General features: G+C 48.4%; 1 protein-coding gene and 1 pseudogene across 2 annotated transcripts in view; one reads left to right on the top strand and one right to left on the bottom strand.

The window, feature by feature from the left end:
• The window catches only part of LOC148500910 (uncharacterized), a 542,640-nt gene that overhangs the window by 499,032 nt on the left and 24,925 nt on the right, over window positions 1-18,683 (top strand). The gene's annotated exons all lie outside the window — the stretch shown is intronic.
• The window catches only part of LOC148500912 (uncharacterized), a 229,530-nt pseudogene that overhangs the window by 200,607 nt on the left and 10,240 nt on the right, over window positions 1-18,683 (bottom strand). The window contains exons 4-7 of the transcript XR_015870105.1: window positions 11,018-11,209; window positions 10,580-10,658; window positions 10,406-10,465; window positions 9,778-9,903 (exon numbers count right to left, since the gene is read on the bottom strand). The product of XR_015870105.1 is annotated as an uncharacterized LOC148500912 (transcript). The remainder of the gene's footprint in view (window positions 1-9,777; window positions 9,904-10,405; window positions 10,466-10,579; window positions 10,659-11,017; window positions 11,210-18,683) is intronic.

Genomic DNA, 18,683 nt, shown 5'->3' with positions numbered 1-18,683 from the left:
CAGGATCCCTAACACTAGTCACTCCCGTGCCTATAACCTGGGTGACTATCTCACCATCAGGATCAGTTTCCCCAGTGTCTCTAGCTCTTAAACCAGCCTCACACAAGTGTCTGTAATCAGCTGCCTTTCCAGACTCTGAGGCAATACCTGAACTGGACATTTCACATTCCTAATGCCTTTGCTCTGCCAAACCTGGAAGATCTGGATATTCTACATTTACTTCATGTGGAATTATGCTGACCATGTCACTATATATATACCAGGGGGCGCGTGTCACTGACCGGTGACATCATTGAGGATTGACCTGCCCCTGAAACGTTAGTAAATGGGGTCTGGTCTCCTGATGTAATGTGAGTGCCGCCAGTTGGGAAGTGTTTTACCGGGCACCACGCAGTTAAACCTTTCATCTCCCAGAATGCCTTGGGTCCACCCTGTTCCCGAGCCTCCTCAGTTGGTAACAAGCCAAAGGCCGGAGGAGGATAAGAGAGAAGGAAGACTGGTACACTCAAGAATCACATTCTCACACAAGAGGAGATTGGAAACCGGTGACCAGAAACATCCCATATGAAGACAGGTGCGTCAGGGTACGTGCCCTGTCGACCCTATGGACTTCAAAGAAATAGAGTTAACAAAGTCCTTACCATAACTCTCATTTTCTTCTTCAGGGTCCATAGGGAGACCTAGGGGATGTCCCAAAGCAGTCCTGGGGACGCTCCTGCGCTGAGAGAAGAATCAAGCGCCCAAAGAAGGCACCCTGAGAGGCGAAGGTATCAAATGCATAGAACCTTAAAAAGGTATGGACAGAAGACCACATGGTTGCCTTACAAAGCTGAACAGCCAAGGCCCCACAGCAAGCTGCCCACGAGGAACCCACGGACCGAGTAGAATGAGCCTTAACAGAAGTCGAAACAGTCAGTCCTGCTTGCTTGTAAACTTCTCAGATAATCATACGAAGCCATCTTGCCAATGTTTGCTTATTGGCTGGCCATCCTTTCTTGTGAAATCCATAGAGTAGAAACAAGGAGTCTGATTTCCGAAGAGAACTGGTACGGTCCACATAAATCCTTAGGGTGCGGACCACATCCAATGAGGCCTCATCTGCTGAGAGGTCTGGTGATAGAAAGGCCGGTACTATAATTTCCTGATTAATATGGAAACTAAAAACAACCTTAGGAAGGAACTCATGGCGAGTACGAAGCACCGCCCTGTACTGGTGAAATATCAGAAAAGGAGACCGACAGGAGAGCGCTCCTAATTCTGACACTCTTCTGGCAGATGCAATAGCCAGAAGAAAGAGAGTCTGGGCTGTTAACCACTTAAGTTCCACTGAATCAAGTGGTTCAAATGAAGGACCCTGAAGGGCCCAAAGAACTACTGCCAAATCCCAAGGAGCCACCTGGGGGACAAAGGGTGGTTGAATCCAGAGGACACCCTGGAGGAAGGTGTAGATATCCGGAAGCGGATCCAGAAACATGCAATGAGGCCAGTTGTAGGCCAAGGTCAGCTTGAAGGAATGACAATATTCTGGAAATTCGAAACACCTGAGGGTCATAAACTCTTGTACAACACCACTGCAAATATGTGTGCCACATCCTGTGGTAGATCCTGGCGGAGGCAGGTTTACGTGCTCTAAACATCATGTTGATGACCGAGCTAGAGAATCCCTTGGACCTTAGGAGGGATGTCTCAAGAGCCACGCCATCAAAGACAGACAATACATGTCCAGGTAAAGGCAAGGACCCTGAGACAACAGGTCCGGACATTGAGGCAGCAGGAATGAAGTGTCAATGGAGAGACTCCGAAGATCTGAGTACCAATGATGTCTGGGCCAAGCTGGAGCCAATGGCAGGACCGTCCCTTCGTCTTACTTGAATTTCCGAAGGACCAGAGGAAGCAGGGAGACTGGAGGAATTTACCAGCATCTACCAGGCTTGCTTCGGCATCTCTTATTCTGGACCTGTACAATGGTAACTTGTGATTGTGTCGGGAGGCCATGAGATCCACCTCTGGGAGACCCCATTTGTCCACTAAGAGTTGAAACACCTCTTGGTGAAGAGATCATTCCCCTGGATGCACGTCATGACGGCTGAGGAAGTCCACTTCCCAATTGAGAACTCCCGTAATGAACACTGCCGAAATGGGCTGAGATGAGATTCTGCCCACGTCAGAATGCGTGACACACTTCTGACATTGCTGCCCGACTGAGTGCCTCCTTGATGGTTGTTTTACTTGAAGAATGTACTATGCCAGCATGAGGGCCCTGTACATAGGCTGAAGTTCCAATATGTTGATGGGCAGGGATGCTTTTACCATTGTCCACTGGCCCTGAAAGGAGTGTGGACCGGTCACTGCGCCCCATCCCCGGAGACTGGCATCCATTGTTAGGAGTATCCAGTCTGGGATCCAAAAGGGGCGAACCTTGGTTGGACGAGATGTCTGTAGCCACCAAGGGACAGACGCACCACTGGAGAGAGTACTATCGTCTGAGCTCTGATCTGGTGGGGTAATTTGTTCCACCTGGAGGATCAGCCCCCGCAGGGGTCTGGAATGGAACTGAGCATGTTCCACCATGTTGATTATGGACACCATGGATCCCAGAATCTGCATTGTTGAGTGACATCTGGCAACTGCGGAGACATCTGCTACTCGCAGCTGCAGCATGGAGATCTTTTCTGGAGTTAGATTCTCTGCTGGTGAGAGTCCATAAGGGCTCCCAAATGAACCATCCTCTGTGAGAGAAGTAGGGAGGACTTTTTCCAATTGATTAACCACCCGTGTGCTTGTAGACAAGCAACTGTCCGTTGCAGGTAGTAGTGAAGTACTTCTTACTTCTGGTAGGAGCTGGATACCCTGACTCCGCAGGTGGGCTTCCATGATAGCCATAATTTTGGTAAATACCCTTGGATAGGCCAAGGGGCAGCACCTGAAACTAGAAGTGTTGTTGCAGTATAGCAAACCCTAGATAACACTGGTGAGAAAGAGTTATGGGAACATGTAGGTAAGCATCCTGAATATCCAGTGATACCATGTAATCCCCAGGTTCCATAGCCAGTATGATGGATCGTAAGGTTTCTATCCAGAACCTTGGCACCCTGAGGAACTTGTTGAGATTTGAGGTTGAGGATAGGCCGATAAGACCCATTCGTTTTCTGATCCAGAATGAGAGTAGAATATCTAGTCCCTCATTGAGATGGCAGAACTGGTAGTGGCAATAATTACACCTGCCTGCAGCAAGGACTGTATGGCTTTCTGGATCTGCAAGGCCTTGGTCTTGTCGAAAGGAGGGCCTGTGCAGAAAAATTGGTGAGGAGGACTTCGAAGGAATGAGAGAACGTACCCCTGAAACCACTTCTCTTACCTAAGCATCCTTGGTGGTTTGCCACCAGCACTGGGTGAACTGAAGTCGGCCTCCCACTCTGGGGTCCCCCAGAGGGAGGCCCACCCAGTCAGACTACAGGCTTCTCCTCCGGTTTGGAGGCCGAGCATCTAGTGCTCCAGGCCTGTTTCTTAGGCTTGGCAGTCTTCTTGGCAGCAGACTGCCTAGGGTAGGACTGTCCCTTGGATTTTCCTTGGGTACGAAAGGACAGAAAGGAGGAGCTTCGAGACTTTGCAGGAGCAGATGCTGAGGGCAGAAATGCAGATTTGGCCAACGTGTCAACAATCTTGTCTAGGTCTGGACCAAACAAAATCTCCCCATTATAGGGTAAGGCCTCCAGGCTTTTCTTAGAATCAGCATCCACGCTCCAATAGCGTAGCCACAGGGAACGGCGAGCAGACAGGGCCGTAGCCAAGACCCTAGATGTCAGTAGACTAGTATCCAGAGTGGCCTCACCGATATATGCAGCCGCATCCCTAATATGGCTGATCAGTGCACCTGATTCTCTGGAACTTCCAAGGTCCTCAAGTGTATCAGCCAAACTCTCTATAGCCTTAGCTACCCAGGAGATAGCCATGTACGGCTGGGCAATAGCTCCTGAAAGAGAGTATATAGACTTTAGGCAAGTTTCCACCTTCCTATCCATAGGATCCCTTAAGGAAGAAATGGAAGGCATAGGTAACGTTGCACTTTTAATTAACCGTGTAACGGGTGAATCCACTGCAGGTGGTAAATCCCACTTCTTACAATGAACCTCAGGAAATAGGTAACATGAGGTCAAACGTTTCTGAGGTTGATACCTCTTACCAGGCAATTTCCAGGTATCGGCCATGCGATCCACCAGCTGATCTGATAAAGATGTCTATCTGTTTAAAATGGCTCATCATCCTCTATAACCAATGCGGATCTGACAGTACGCACCAAGGCAGGAATATTAATCCTTGACTTAGGCTCCGCCTCCTGCCGAGGGGAGTTGGGGGTAGAGGCATCAGCAACATCTCCATCATCAGATGACATCTGAGTGGATTGAGATGACAACACAGGATGCTTTAGCTGGTCTAACAGGTTTCTCACTCTGCAACATGGTCTGAAGAGGAGAGGTTGCTGCAAGACTCTGTACTGAGACAGAGAAAACATCCACCGATGGTGGAGGTCCTCCCTGTGGTAATCCCATAGAAGGAATGACCACCTGCTGTGGTACAGGAGGGGTCTGCATAATCAGTGGTACTCCCTGTGAGGGAGGGATGGGCTGCTGTGGTACAGGAGGGGTCTGCATAACCAGTGGCAGTCCCTGTGAGGGAGGGATGAGCTGGTGTGGTACCCCCATAGGGGAAAACAGCCGGGACCGCCAGGCAGTCCACAATACAGGCCAACATATGCGAAAAAGTCACCCAAGGTGGCTCCCGTACTGATGTTGGGGAGTTCAAGGAGCCTGGTGGGTTATAAAACCTCACACATAATCCATCCCGAACCACATCCTCCTCACTGAAAACTGCAGTACATAATCTGCAAGATTGCGGCATGGGTACAGGAATGTGTGCATTGCCCGTGTCAGACTTTTCTACAGGGTAAAATGTTACTGAGGGCCTGATTCAGGGGCCGCTCGCAAGCGGCCCGATGTTTATGTTCGGCGTGCGCGAGCCCCGGCGAGCGACTGAAGTTCAGTCGCTCCGGGGCTCGCTACAAGACAGGCAGCTGTCGATGGTGACAGCTCTCCCCGTTTTGTAGGCGGGTGGGGGGGGGGTGGCCGGACAAACGCAGGCGTTCCCTTAGGAAACTCTATTAGAGTGGTCACCCACAGCTTTGCGAGCGGCCTGGTTTAAAAAAAAAAAAAACATGCCCTGATTCAGAGCGATGAATTAGGCCCTGAGTACAAAGCAACCACAAGTATGTATAAATACTAATGCGTCTTATGCTAAGGTAAGATGCAGGAACCTGTTGCCTAAATATGGCACAGTGCAGTACACAACAGTATGTGACAGATCTCACAAATATTGTATTGCATATATATATATATATATATATATATATGCAATACAATTCATTTAGAACATCCAGATCTCCTCCTGACGGCATAGACAAAATCTGCCACCGCCCCTGAGAGTCTTCATATTAAATGCTATATATTTGAATTAATCTTTATAAAGCCTTATATTAGTTATTTATTGTTGTTTAGATGTCACTAGCGCTGTACATCCATCCTCTGAAGATGGATAATTTAAAATGTTAAAATACTGTGTGACTGCAGTGTTGCTACAACTTAGTTTTGTATCAGCTCATAGAAATGCTTTTCCCGTGTGACAGCTGATGTCTACCAAGATCTGATTTATATGTAAAACATTTCCCACACTCAGAACATGGAAATGGTTTCTCACCTGTGTGAATTCTCTGATGTATAACAAGATATGATTTCTGTGTAAAACATTTCCCACACTCAGAACATGGAAATGGTTTCTCACCTGTGTGACTTCTCTGATGTATAACAAGATATGATTTCTGTGTAAAACATTTCCCACACTCAGAACATGGAAATGGTTTCTCACCTGTGTGAAGTCTCTGATGTGTAACAAGATGTGATTTGTATGTAAACGTTTTCCCACACTCAGAGCAAGGAAATGGCCTCTCACCTGTGTGAGTTCTCTTGTGTACATGAAGACTCGATTTGGTTTTAAAACATTTCCCACACTCAGAACATGGAAAAGGTTTCTCACCTGTGTGACTTCTCTTATGTATAACAAGAGCTGATTTCTGTGTAAAACATTTCCCACACTCAGAACAGGGAAATAGTTTAATAGGTGTATGAACTGCACTATGTGTAACAAAAATTGGGGTATCAGGAGAACATTGCTCAGAATTAGAGGGATCAGATAATATATCCACACTGTGAGGTACTGGATGTATATTTAGCACAACAGGATTATCTCCTGGAGATTCCTGTGCGATGTTATCTTCTATTTTAATATCTGTAGACAAGATGAGATCTCCCTCCAAGTCACTCCTGCTTGTGCGTCCATCTGCTGGAAATACAATAACTATTATTATTATTATTACAGCTCACAGACATACTGAGAAACACTTTATATAGCACAGACACACTCAGAAGCACTTTATATAGCACAGACATACTGAGAAGCACTTTATATAGCACAGACATACTCAGAAGCACTTTATATAGCACAGACATACTGATCAGCACTTTATATAGCACAGACATACTCAGAAGCACTTTATATAGCACAGACATACTCAGAAGCACTTTATATAGCTCAGACATACTGAGAAGCACTTTACGGAGAATATTTAGTCACTCACATCTGTCCCTGCCCCAGTGGAGCTTACAATCTATATTCCCTACCACATGGATACACATATACACACACTAGGGTTAATTTGTGTCAGAAGCCAATCAACCTACCACTATGTTTTTTGGAGGGCTGGCGGAAACACATACAAACTCCACATATATAGCATCTTGGTTTGGAATCTTACTCATGACTTTAGTGTGACAAGATAACAATGCTAACCACTACACCACCTTGTAACTATTATGAATGAATAGGTTTAATATTCAGGTACAAACTATGACCACATTATAACATTTACAAATGTACAAACTACAAAATAAAACTCTCGATGAACAGATAAAATATTGGCATAAAATGGCACAATCACATGATCAGCACATGTCATAGACCCAGCCCCAGGGACAGACAGATGGCACATCACCATTGTATATCTCTGCCAAATGCAGACTTTGCTGGGTAACGTCCCTAGCCATCATCACAGAGCAGGAAGCCTCATTAGCCAGTGACGTTAGTGAACCACAATGGCCTTCTAGTCCTCCCTCACACATACACATGGGAAACTTGTGGGGTAATTACCAACAACTGCGTCCACACTACAGCAAAAGCAGCCTCTATATGGTCCTCTGGTCATCCTCAGGGAGAGTAGCCCCACCAGAGTCATGCTACTAACTTAGGGTAATGAGTCACTGTATATAACCGCTGAGAGGGAAGGAGAGCGATAGGACAGAGCAACACAGAATGATGGTGGCACAGGGGGGGGGGGGGGGGGGGGGCAGCAGAACAGGGTAGGGGAATGGTGCAGGGCACAGAGTGCAAGAAGCAGCAGGACAGGGTAGGGGAATGACACATGGCACAGAGCAGGACAGGCAGCAGGACAGGGTAGGGGAATGGTGCAGGGCACAGAGAAGGGGAGGCAGCAGGACAGGGTAGGGGAATAGCGCAGTGCACAGAGCGGGGGAGGCAGCAGGACAGAGTAGGAGTATGGTGCAGGGCAAAAAGCGAGGGAGGCAGCAGGACAGGGTAGAACAATGGTGCAGGGCACAGAGAAGAGGAGGCAGCAGGACAGGGTAGGGGAATGGTGCAGTGCACAGAGCGGGGGAGGCAGCAGGACAGAGTAGGAGAATGGTGCAGGGCACAGAGCAGGGGAGGCAGCAGGACAGAGTAGGAGAATGGTGCAGGGCAAAAAGCGAGGGAGGCAGCAGGACAGGGTAGAAGAATGGTGCAGGGTACAGAGAAGAGGAGGCAATAGGATAGGGAAGGAGGCAGGGCACAGAGCAGGGAGGCAGCAGGACAGGGTAGGGGAATGGTGCTGGGCACAGAGCGGGGGAGGCAGTAGGACAGAGTAGGGGAATAGAGGGCACAGAGCGGGGGAGGCAGTAGGACAGAGTAGGGGAATGGCGCAGGGCACAGAGCAGGGGAGGCAGCAAAACAGGGTAGTGGAATAGCGCAGGGCACAGAGCAGGGAAGGCAGCAGGATAGGGTAGGGGAATAGTGCAGGGCACAGAGCAGGGAAGGCAGCAGGACAGGATAGGGGAATGGCGCAGGGCACAGAGTGGGGGACGCAGCAGGACAGGGTAGGGAAATAGAGCAGGGCACAGAGTGGGGGGAGGCAGTAGGACAGAGTATGGGAATGGCTCAGGGCGCAGAGCAGGGGAGGCAGCAGGACAGGGTAGGGGAATAGCGCAGGGCAGAGTGGGGAAGGCAGCAGGACAGGGTAGGGGAATGGTGCAGGGGACAGAACGGGGGAGGCAGGACAGGGTAGGGGAATGGTGCAGGGCACAGAGCGGGGAGGCAGCAGAGCAGAGTAAGGGAATGGTGCAGGGCACACAGCAGGGGAGGCAACAGGACAGGGTAGGGGAATGGTGCAGGGCAAAGAGCGGGGGAGGCAGCAGGACAGGGTAGGGGGAATGGCGCAGGGCACAGAGAGGAGAGGCAGCAGAACAGGATAGGGAAATGGTGCAGGGCACAGAGCAGGGAGGCAGCAGGACAGGGTAGGGGAATGGCGCAGGGCACATGCAGGGAGGCAGCAGGACAGGGTAGGGGAATGGCGCAGGGCACAGAGCAGGGAGGAAGCAGGACAGGGAAGGGGAATGGACCAGGGCACAAATGAGCAAAAGCAAAATAAAGAAGACAGCTGTAGGGCAGAGCAGAAAACAGAGACAGGTCAGCAATTAAAGCACAACAGTACAGAGCATCCAAGCACAGAGACTTGGACATTGTGGAATGACGAATGTGTGGTTGTGCGTGAGTAGGTGAAGTTCGTGTGGCGTGTATGTTGTGATGTGTACTATACAACATATTTGGGTTGGTAACACACAGTGACATGATCTGATGGAGAGACCAGGAGTATAATAGGGGCTGATGGCTCCTGATGTATGAGATACACCAGAGAGTGTGGGGAGGAGACTGGTCAGACCTCTGGGCTGGTAACACACAGTGACATGATGTGAGGAGGAGAGCAGGAGTATAACAGAGGCTGATGGCTCCTGATGTATGAGATACACCAGAGAGTGTGGGGAGGAGACTGGTCAGATCTCTGGGCTGGTAACACACAGTGACATGATGTGAGGGGGAGAGCAGGAGTATAATAGGGGCTGATGGCTCCTGATGTATGAGATACACCAGAGAGTGTGGGGAGGAGACTGGTCAGATCTCTGGGCTGGTAACACACAGTGACATGATGTGAGGGGGAGAGCAGGAGAATAATAGGGGCTGATGGCTCCTGATGTATGAGATACACCAGAGAGTGTGGGGAGGAGTCTGGTCAGATCTCTGGGCTGGTAACACACAGTGACATGATGTGAGGGGGAAAGCAGGAGTATAATAGGGACTGATGGCTCCTGATATATGATATAGATGCACCAGAGAGTGTGGGGGAGGAGACTGGTCAGATCTCTGGGCTGGTAACACACAGTGACATGATGTGAGGGGGGAGAGCAGGAGTATAATAGGGGTGATGGCTCCTGACTACCCCACTGGGCAGACATTTTCCTCATTAGTTTCTAGTTACAGAGGAGGGTGTAGGATATGAGAATGTTGTAGTGACTGAGCAACGAGAATATGTGACTCTTTCTGTAATTAATGTTCATTACTCACCTGTGCTGATATCAGTGAGGATTTTCTCCTCCTTACACTGTTGATCACCCCGCACATATGCCTCTTGTTCTCCCTCTATATCTTCTGCCTTCATATTAGTCACATACGTCTCTTCTCCCTCTATATCTTCTGTTTTTATATCAGTCACATATGTCTCTTCTCCCTCTATATCTTCTGCCTTCATATTAGTCACATACGTCTCTTCTCCCTCTATATCTTCTGTCTTCATATCAGTCACATATGTCTCTTCTTCTCCCTCTATATCTTCTGTCTTTATATCAGCCACATACGTCTTCTCTTCTCCCTCTATATCTTCTGCCTTCATATCAGTCACATACGTCTCTTCTCCCTCTATATCTTTTGCCTTCATATCAGTCACATACGTCTTTTCTTCTCCCTCTATATCATTCATCTTAATATTAATCAGATATTCACCCTAATTATATCAGATAATAAAAAATTGCATCATTTCTGATGTCATTACTTAAGATTGCACAATATAATATCAACGTAATAGACACATAGATTCTGTAAAGATCATAAAGTGACAGTCAATTTGATCTATTGGGGAGACCCAAAATCCCATCTACCTGATGATCCTGTGTGGTCCTGTGATTCTCCTCTGTACAATCCTGTGAATAAAGAGGACGGGGTCCTCTCTCTAGGGTATTTCTGTTACTGGGTCCATCTGTAGGAGACACACAGTGACTGAGTACATTGTATATATGTGATCAGGTGATGTGTTTATAGAGGGCCCCCATACCTGCTCTCCCCTGTACAATAAATGACATTATCCTCTTACCCAGTGATGTGAGGGGCCGGTGATTCTCCATCATCACGTCGTTGTACAGAGCCCTGTGTTCCTCTATATACTCCCCCTCCTGCAATGAGACATAGACAGTGACATCTTGACACCTTATAGGAACCTGACACACACAATATTACAGTCATCACCCAGACCATCCCCTGGTGTTACTGTATAATGTCCCATTCCTAGCAGTCACCTCTCCAGTGATCACCCAGACACATACCCTGGTGTTACTGTATAATGTCCCATTCCCAGCAGTCACCTCTCCAGTCATCACCCAGACACATCCCCTGGTGTTACTGTATAATGTCCCATTCCCAGCAGTCACCTCTGCAGTCATCACCCAGACACATCCCCTGGTGTTACTGTATAATGTCCCATTCCCAGCAGTCACCTCTGCAGTCATCACCCAGACACATTCCCAGCAGTCACCTCTCCAGTCAGCAGCTGAATGATCTTATTGGTGAGTTCCAGAATCTTCTGGTCATTGTGTCTCTCATCTATCAGTGAGTGAGGTGGAGGAACAGTGACAGGGCTCTGGGTCTTGCTGAGCCCTCCTGACATACAGGGATGGCTGCTGGGTGTCTCAAAATCACCGGATGTCTTCTTCACTACTGTGTAATCCTGTGTATTGGGGTAGACACCAAAAATCAGTACTTACACTCTGAGATCTCCTTACCTCCCTGTCATGTCCCTGTATTATTATTATAGATATCAGTGATGTCACTGTGACACTCCTAGATCCCCTCAACTCCCCAGTCATGTTCCTGTATTATTACTATAGACATGTGATGTCACTGTGACATTCCCAGATCCCCTCACCTCCCCAGTCATGTCCTTGTATTATTACTATAGATATAAGTGATGTCACTGTGACACTCCCAGATCCCTCTCACCTCACCAGTCATTTCCCTGTATAATTACTATAGATATAAGTGATGTCACTGTGACACTCCCAGATCCACTCACCTCCCCAGTCATGTCCCTGTATTATTACTATAGATATGTGATGTCACTGTGACACTCCCAGATCCCCTCACCTCCACAGTCATGTCCCTGTATTATTACTATAGATATGTGATGTCACTGTGACATTCCCATATCCCCTCACCTCCCCAGTCATGTCCCTGTATTATTACTATAGATATTAGTGATGTCACTGTGACACTCCAAGATCCCCTCACCTCCCCAGTCATGTCCTGTATTATTATAGATATGAGTGATGTCACAGTAAAACTCCCAGACCCCCTCACATCCCCAGTCACTGTATTAATTGCTATAGATATATGATGTCACTGTGATACTCCCAGATTCCCTCACATCCCCAGTCATGTCCCTGTATTATTACTATAGATATAATATGAGATATGGTAAGAACTTACCTTTGTTATCTCTATTTCTACAAAGTCCATAGGGTTCCACAGGATACCTTGGGGTATAGGTGATGACGTCAGGCATCGGGCACCATAGAGTTAAGTTTTCAGTCCTCCCAGGATGCACTAGGGTCCACCTCCTATACCCCGCCCCGAGCCAAGGCATCTCAGTTAGTTACCAAGCCATAGGCCGGAGGAGAAGGAAGAGAGAGAAAAAAAGATCTGGACACACACAAGAATCACATTCTCACCAGAGGGAGACGGAAAAACCGGTGACCAGAGTAAAGCCCATCTGCAGCACAGGTGCGACAGGGCGGGAGTCTTGTGGAACCCTATGGACTTCGTAGAAATAGAGATAACAAAGGTAAGTTCTTACCATATATCATATTTTCTACTTCAGGGTCCATAGGGTATCCACCGGATACCTTGGGGATGTCCCAAAGCAGTATCCTTTAAGGGTGGGGATGCTCCTGTGCTGAAAGGAGAATCCGCCGCCCGAAGGAAGCATCCTGAGAGGCGAAGGTGTCAAACCTGTAATACCCCACGAAGGTATGGACAGAGGACCACGTAGCAGCCTTGCAGATCTGGACTGCAGAGGCACCACGTCGAGCTGCCCACGAAGGACCCATAGACCTAGTGGAATGAGCCTTCACAGAAGGAGGAACCGGCAGGCCTTCATGAAGATAAGCTTCAGAAATTGCCATACGGATCCAGGCTGCCAAAGTTTGCTTTGAAGCAGGCCAACCCTTTTTACGGAAGCCATAGAGGACAAACAAGGCGTCCGACTTCTTAAACGAAGAAGTGCGGTCAACATAAGTCCTTAAGGCCCGCACAACATCCAAAGTGGTTCACCCACTGAAAGACCAGGCGAGTTAAAAGCCGGAAAAACAATTTCCTCATTAACATGAAACTGGGAAACAACCTTGGGAAGAAATTCAGGACGAGTGCGTAGCACTGCCCTGTTCCCATGAAAAATCAAGAAAGGGGGTCTACAAGAGAGAGCCCTTAAATCAGAAACACGTCTGGCCGAAGCTATGGCCAGAAGGAAAAACAGTCTTAGCTGTTAGCCATTTAAGATCCACTGAGCCCAGTGGTTCAAACGGCGGTCCTTGGAGAGCCCTCAGGACCACATTCAAGTCCCAAGGCACAACAGGTGGAACAAAAGGCGGCTGAATACGCAGAACGCCCTGCATAAAGGTGCGCACATCAGGAAATGTAGCAATCCTACGGTGAAACCAGACAGACAGGGCCGAAACCTGCACCTTCAAAGAAGCAAGGCGAAGCCCATGGTCTAGTCCCGCTTGTAGGAAGGCGAGTACCCGAGACAGACGAAACTCCCACGGTGCATAACCTCTCAGTCGACACCACTGGAAGAACGACCTTAACATGGCCGTCTCAGCAGCCACGCCGTCAAAGACAGCCGAGTCAAGTCCGGGTGAAGACAAGGACCCTGTGACAGAAGGTCCGTTCGGAGCGGTAACCGCAGAGGACTGTCCACGGACAGACCCTGAAGGTCTGAGAACCAGTGCCGTCTGGGCCATGCGGGAGCTATCAACAGGAGTGTCCCTCCTTCCTGTTTGAATTTCCGGATTACCCGTGGAAGGGAAACCGGAGGAAAGAGATAAGCAAACCGGAACGTCCACCGGCAACTTGTTGTTGTGCCGGGACGCCATGAGGTCAATCTCTGGAAGACCCCACCTGTACACCAGCAGTTGAAAAACGTCCGGGTGCAGGGACCATTCCCCCGGATGAATGTCCTGGCGAATGAGAAAGTCCGCCTCCCAGTTTAGCACTCCCGGAATGAAGACAGCTGATATGGCCGGAAGATTGCGCTCCGCCCATACCAGGATCCGAGACACCTCTACGAGAGCCGCCCGACTTCGGGTTCCTCCTTGCCGGTTTATGTAGGCCACGGTGGTAGAGTTGTCTGACTGGACCTGCACTGGGTGACCTTGGAGAACCCGATGTGCCTGCTGGAGAGCCTTGAAAACCGCTCGGAGTTCCAAGATGTTTATTGGAAGCTCTGCTTCTGCCAGAGTCCACCTGCCCTGGAACAAGTGCGGACCCGAAACTGCTCCCCAGCCCCGAAGACTGGCGTCCGTTGTCAACAGGACCCAATTCGCCACCCAGAACGGACGACCCTTGTTGAGATGGGTCGTCTGCAACCACCAGGCAAGGGACAGGCGAGCCTCCGGAGTGAGCACTATTGTCTGAGATTTTAGAGACTTAGGCAGTCCATTCCACTTGGACAGAATCAGGTGCTGCAGAGGTCTGGAGTGAAACTGGGCATATTCCACCATGTCGAATACCGACACCATGGAGCCCAGTAACCTCATCGCCGAGTGTAGAGACACCAGGCGGCTCTGCAGACAACTGCGCACCCTCGACTGTAAGGCAGAGATCTTTTCCCCCGTCACAAAGATCCTTTGCTGTCCCGAGTCCAATAAGGCTCCGAGGTGCAGAATCCGCTGAGACGGGATCAGGGTGGACTTCTGCCAGTTTATCAACCAGCCGTGCCGTTGCAGTAGCGCAATGGTCAGGTCCAAGTGGCGCAGAAGGAGCTCCGGAGATCCTGCCACTAAGAGAAGGAGTAAAGTACAGGCAGCAGCGCTAGCACTGTCACATACAATGCAAAGAAAAATCAATTCCTGCACTATCAGCGTTGATTCTCAACTACCCAGACACAGAGTCTGGTAGGACACAGCGCTGCATACACAGACCTAACCCAAATCGGAGGAGAGGTATGCGGGGGGACCCAGACCACGATGCCTCTGAGTCCAGGCTTCCAGCAGCGTTCACCATGCGGTTGTAAGATGGCCGCCGAGGAGCTTAGAGGAGGCTGGCCTGGGGGAGGAGCGCTGCTACAGAGCCAGTCAGCGTTGCAGAGAGGACTGTGCAGCGGGGGAGGCGCCGGCTGTGAGACAGGGAAGGCGCGCTCCCCTGGCATGCATTTAACCCCCGGGACGCCGCAGCGCTACCGCTCTGCTGTGGTCCGCTGTCCCAGGGGGTAGTGGAAGCGCAGGTTAGATACCTGGCTCCACGCTGCAGCCAGTCCCCAGGGAGCCCCCTGCCTGGGGACCCTGGACCATGTGTTCAGCGGGGACCCACCGCGGGATCCCGCTGCTTACCTTGCTGTCCCCCTTGAATCCGGCCATGGTCCCAAACATCTGGGGTCACCGCTAGCTGTGACCCCAGATGCTCACCAGCATCACCGGATCGGTACCGGCGTTCTGGTACCGGCGGGGGTGGAGGGAAGATGGCATGGACGTCAGCACTGACTGTCCATGCTGTACTTCCAGATGTGCAGCCACAGCTGCTTGAAGAAAACTTGAGGGGCTCTTCTTAGCCACCCACTCCAACAGGTGCATCCGACTCCGGCCGGGCACCAAACTAAACTGAGATGCCTTGGCTCGGGGGCGGGGTATAGGAGGGGTACCCTAGTGCATCCTGGGAGGACTGAAAACTTAACTCTATGGTGCCCGATGCCTGATGTCATCACCTATACCCCAAGGTATCCTGTGGATACCCTATGGACCCTGAAGTAGAAAAGTGATGTCACAGTAACACTCCCAGACACCCTCACATCCATAGTCACTATTAATTGCATCACTGTGACACCCCCAGATCCTCTCACCTCCCCAGTCATGTCCCTGTATTATTACTATAGATATAAGTGATGTCACTGTGACACTCCCAGATCCCCTCCCTCCCCAGTCATGTCCCTGTATTATTACTATAGATATAAGTGATGTCACTGTGACACTCCCAGATCCCCTCACCTCCCCAGTCATGTCCTGTATTATTATAGATATGAGTGATGTCACAGTAACACTCCCGGACCGCTCACATCCCCAGTCACTGTATTAATTGCTATAATATGATGTCACTGTGATACTCCCAGATCCCTCACCTCCCCAGTCATGTCCCTGTATTATTACTATAGATATAAGTGATGTCACAGTAACACTCCCAGACCCCCTCACATCCCCAGTCATGTCCCTGTATTACACTGCACAACAATGAAAATGTTTCCGATAAGAAAATAGTTACTTCTAATTGATTTCAGCATGCAAAGAATGAATATGACATTTAAAACTCTCAGTTAGCTCTGAGTTCTGAGATATAGCCCATTTATGAGGATGTAGGGGTATTCTTAGTGAAGTGGGCAGAATGGAGAGAATCTTACCAGCAATCTGCGTTCCACGCAGAGGGGGCGGGGCCTATTGACCCAATTAAATGAATCAGTTATTTGTCCCTTCCCCTATTCAAATATATATGATTCACGGGATTACCCCCACAAGATAACTGTGGTGCACTGAGTGACAAGCATAGTGAGTGATTCCACCAAGACATTTCAGCAATGGAACAAAGATATCAGGGTAGGTGAATCACTGCTGTTGGACAGTGATAAGAGATGCCCCAGAAGTGGAGTACAAGCGACAAGCAAAGAGAAAGCACCCCCATGAATAGGCCACTATATTTGATATTACTTTCATATGCTGTATGTTTGTTTCGAATGCTGTATGTTTGTTTCGTTTTGTGTTCTTATTTGTGATTGATAGAAAATAACAGTTGTTTTAATTCAATCAAGAAAATATCAGAATATTTTGAAATAGTTTTTCACTATGACTATAGTACTAATGTACATACAGTTTATTGTAAATAGTGTAGCTCAAAAAATAGAGCTAGTAAAAACATTCTGAAATCATATTAGTTTTTCTTGACCACAAATTAGTAATGTATGACTATTTTTAGAAAGGAAACAAATTAAAAGTATTTATTTGTTGTACAGTGTTATTACTATAGATATAAGTGATGCCACTGTGACACTCCCAGATCCTCTCACCTCCCCAGTCATGCCCCTGTATTATTACTATAGATATATGTGATATCACTGTGACACTCCCAGATCCTCTCACCTCCCCAGTCATGCCCCTGTATTATTACTATAGATATATGTGATGTCACTGTGACACTCCCAGATCCCCTCACCTCCCCAGTCATGCCCCTGTATTATTACTATAGATATAAGTGATGTCACAGTGACATTCCCAGATCCCCTCCCTCCCCAGACATGTCCCTGTATTATTACTATAGATATAAGTGATGTCACAGTGACACTCCCAGATCCCACCTCCCCAGTCATGTCCCTGTATTATTGCTATAGATATGTGATGTCACTGTGACACTCCCAGATCCCCTCACCTCCCCAGTCATATCCCTGTATTATTACTATAGATATTAGTGATATCACAGTGACACTCCCAGATCCCCTCACCTCCCCAGTCATATCCCTGTATTATTACTATAGATATGTGATATCACTGGGACATTCCCAGATCCCCTCACCTCCCCAGTCATGTCCCTGTATTATTACTATAGATATAAGTGATGTCACTATGACACTCCCAGATCCCCTCACCTCCCCAGTCATGCCCCTGTATTATTACTATAGATATATGTGATGTCACTGTGACACTCCTAGATCCCCTCACCTCCCCAGTCATGCCCCTGTATTATTACTATAGATATGTGATGTCACAGTGACATTCCCAGATCCCCTCCCTCCCCAGACATGTCCCTGTATTATTACTATAGATATAAGTGATGTCACAGTGACACTCCCAGATCCCACCTCCCCAGTCATGTCCCTGTATTATTGCTATAGATATGTGATGTCACTGTGAAACTACCAGATCCCCTCACCTCCCCAGTCATATCCCTGTATTATTACTATAGATATTAGTGATATCACAGTGACACTCCCAGATCCCCTCACCTCCCCAGTCATATCCCTGTATTATTACTATAGATATGTGATATCACTGTGACATTCCCAGATCCCCTCACCTCCCCAGTCATGTCCCTGTATTATTACTATAGCTATAAGTGATGTCACTGTGACACTCCCAGATCCCCTCCCTCCCCAGTCATGTCCCTGTTTTATTACTATAGATATGTGATATCACTGTGACATTCCCAAATCCCCTCACCTCCCCAGTCATGTCCCTGTATTATTACTATAGATATAAGTGATGTCACTGTGACACTCCCAGATCCCCTCACCTCCCCAGTCATGTCCTGTATTATTATAGATATGAGTGATGTCACAGTAACACTCCCGGACCGCTCACATCCCCAGTCACTGTATTAATTGCTATAATATGATGTCACTGTGATACTCCCAGATCCCTCACCTCCCCAGTCATGTCCCTGTATTATTACTATAGATATAAGTGATGTCACAGTAACACTCCCAGACCCCCTCACATCCCCAATCATGTCCCTGTATTACACTGCACAACAATGAAAATGTTTCCGATAAGAAAATAGTTACTTCTAATTGATTTCAGCATGCAAAGAATGAATATGACATTTAAATCTCTCAGTTAGCTCTGAGTTCTGAGATATAGCCCATTTATGAGGATGTAGGGGTAGTATTCTTAGTGAAGTGGGCAGAATGGAGAGAATCTTACCAGCAATCTGCGTTCCACGCAGAGGGGGCGGGGCCTATTGACCCAATTAAATGAATCAGTTATTTGTCCCTTCCCCTATTCAAATATATGTGATTCACGGGATTACCCCCACAAGATAACTGTGGTGCACTGAGTGACAAGCATAGTGAGTGATTCCACCAAGACATTTCAGCAATGGAACAAAGATATCAGGGTAGGTGAATCACTGCTGTTGGACAGTGATAAGAGATGCCCCAGAAGTGGAGTACA

This window comes from Taudactylus pleione, unplaced genomic scaffold (assembly GCF_031769625.1).
Source record: "Taudactylus pleione unplaced genomic scaffold, aTauple2 ptg000540l, whole genome shotgun sequence".
Taxonomy (NCBI): Eukaryota; Metazoa; Chordata; class Amphibia; order Anura; family Myobatrachidae; genus Taudactylus; species Taudactylus pleione.
The sequence above is the reverse complement of the archived record's forward strand: the minus strand, read 5'-3'. Positions and strand labels throughout refer to the sequence as shown.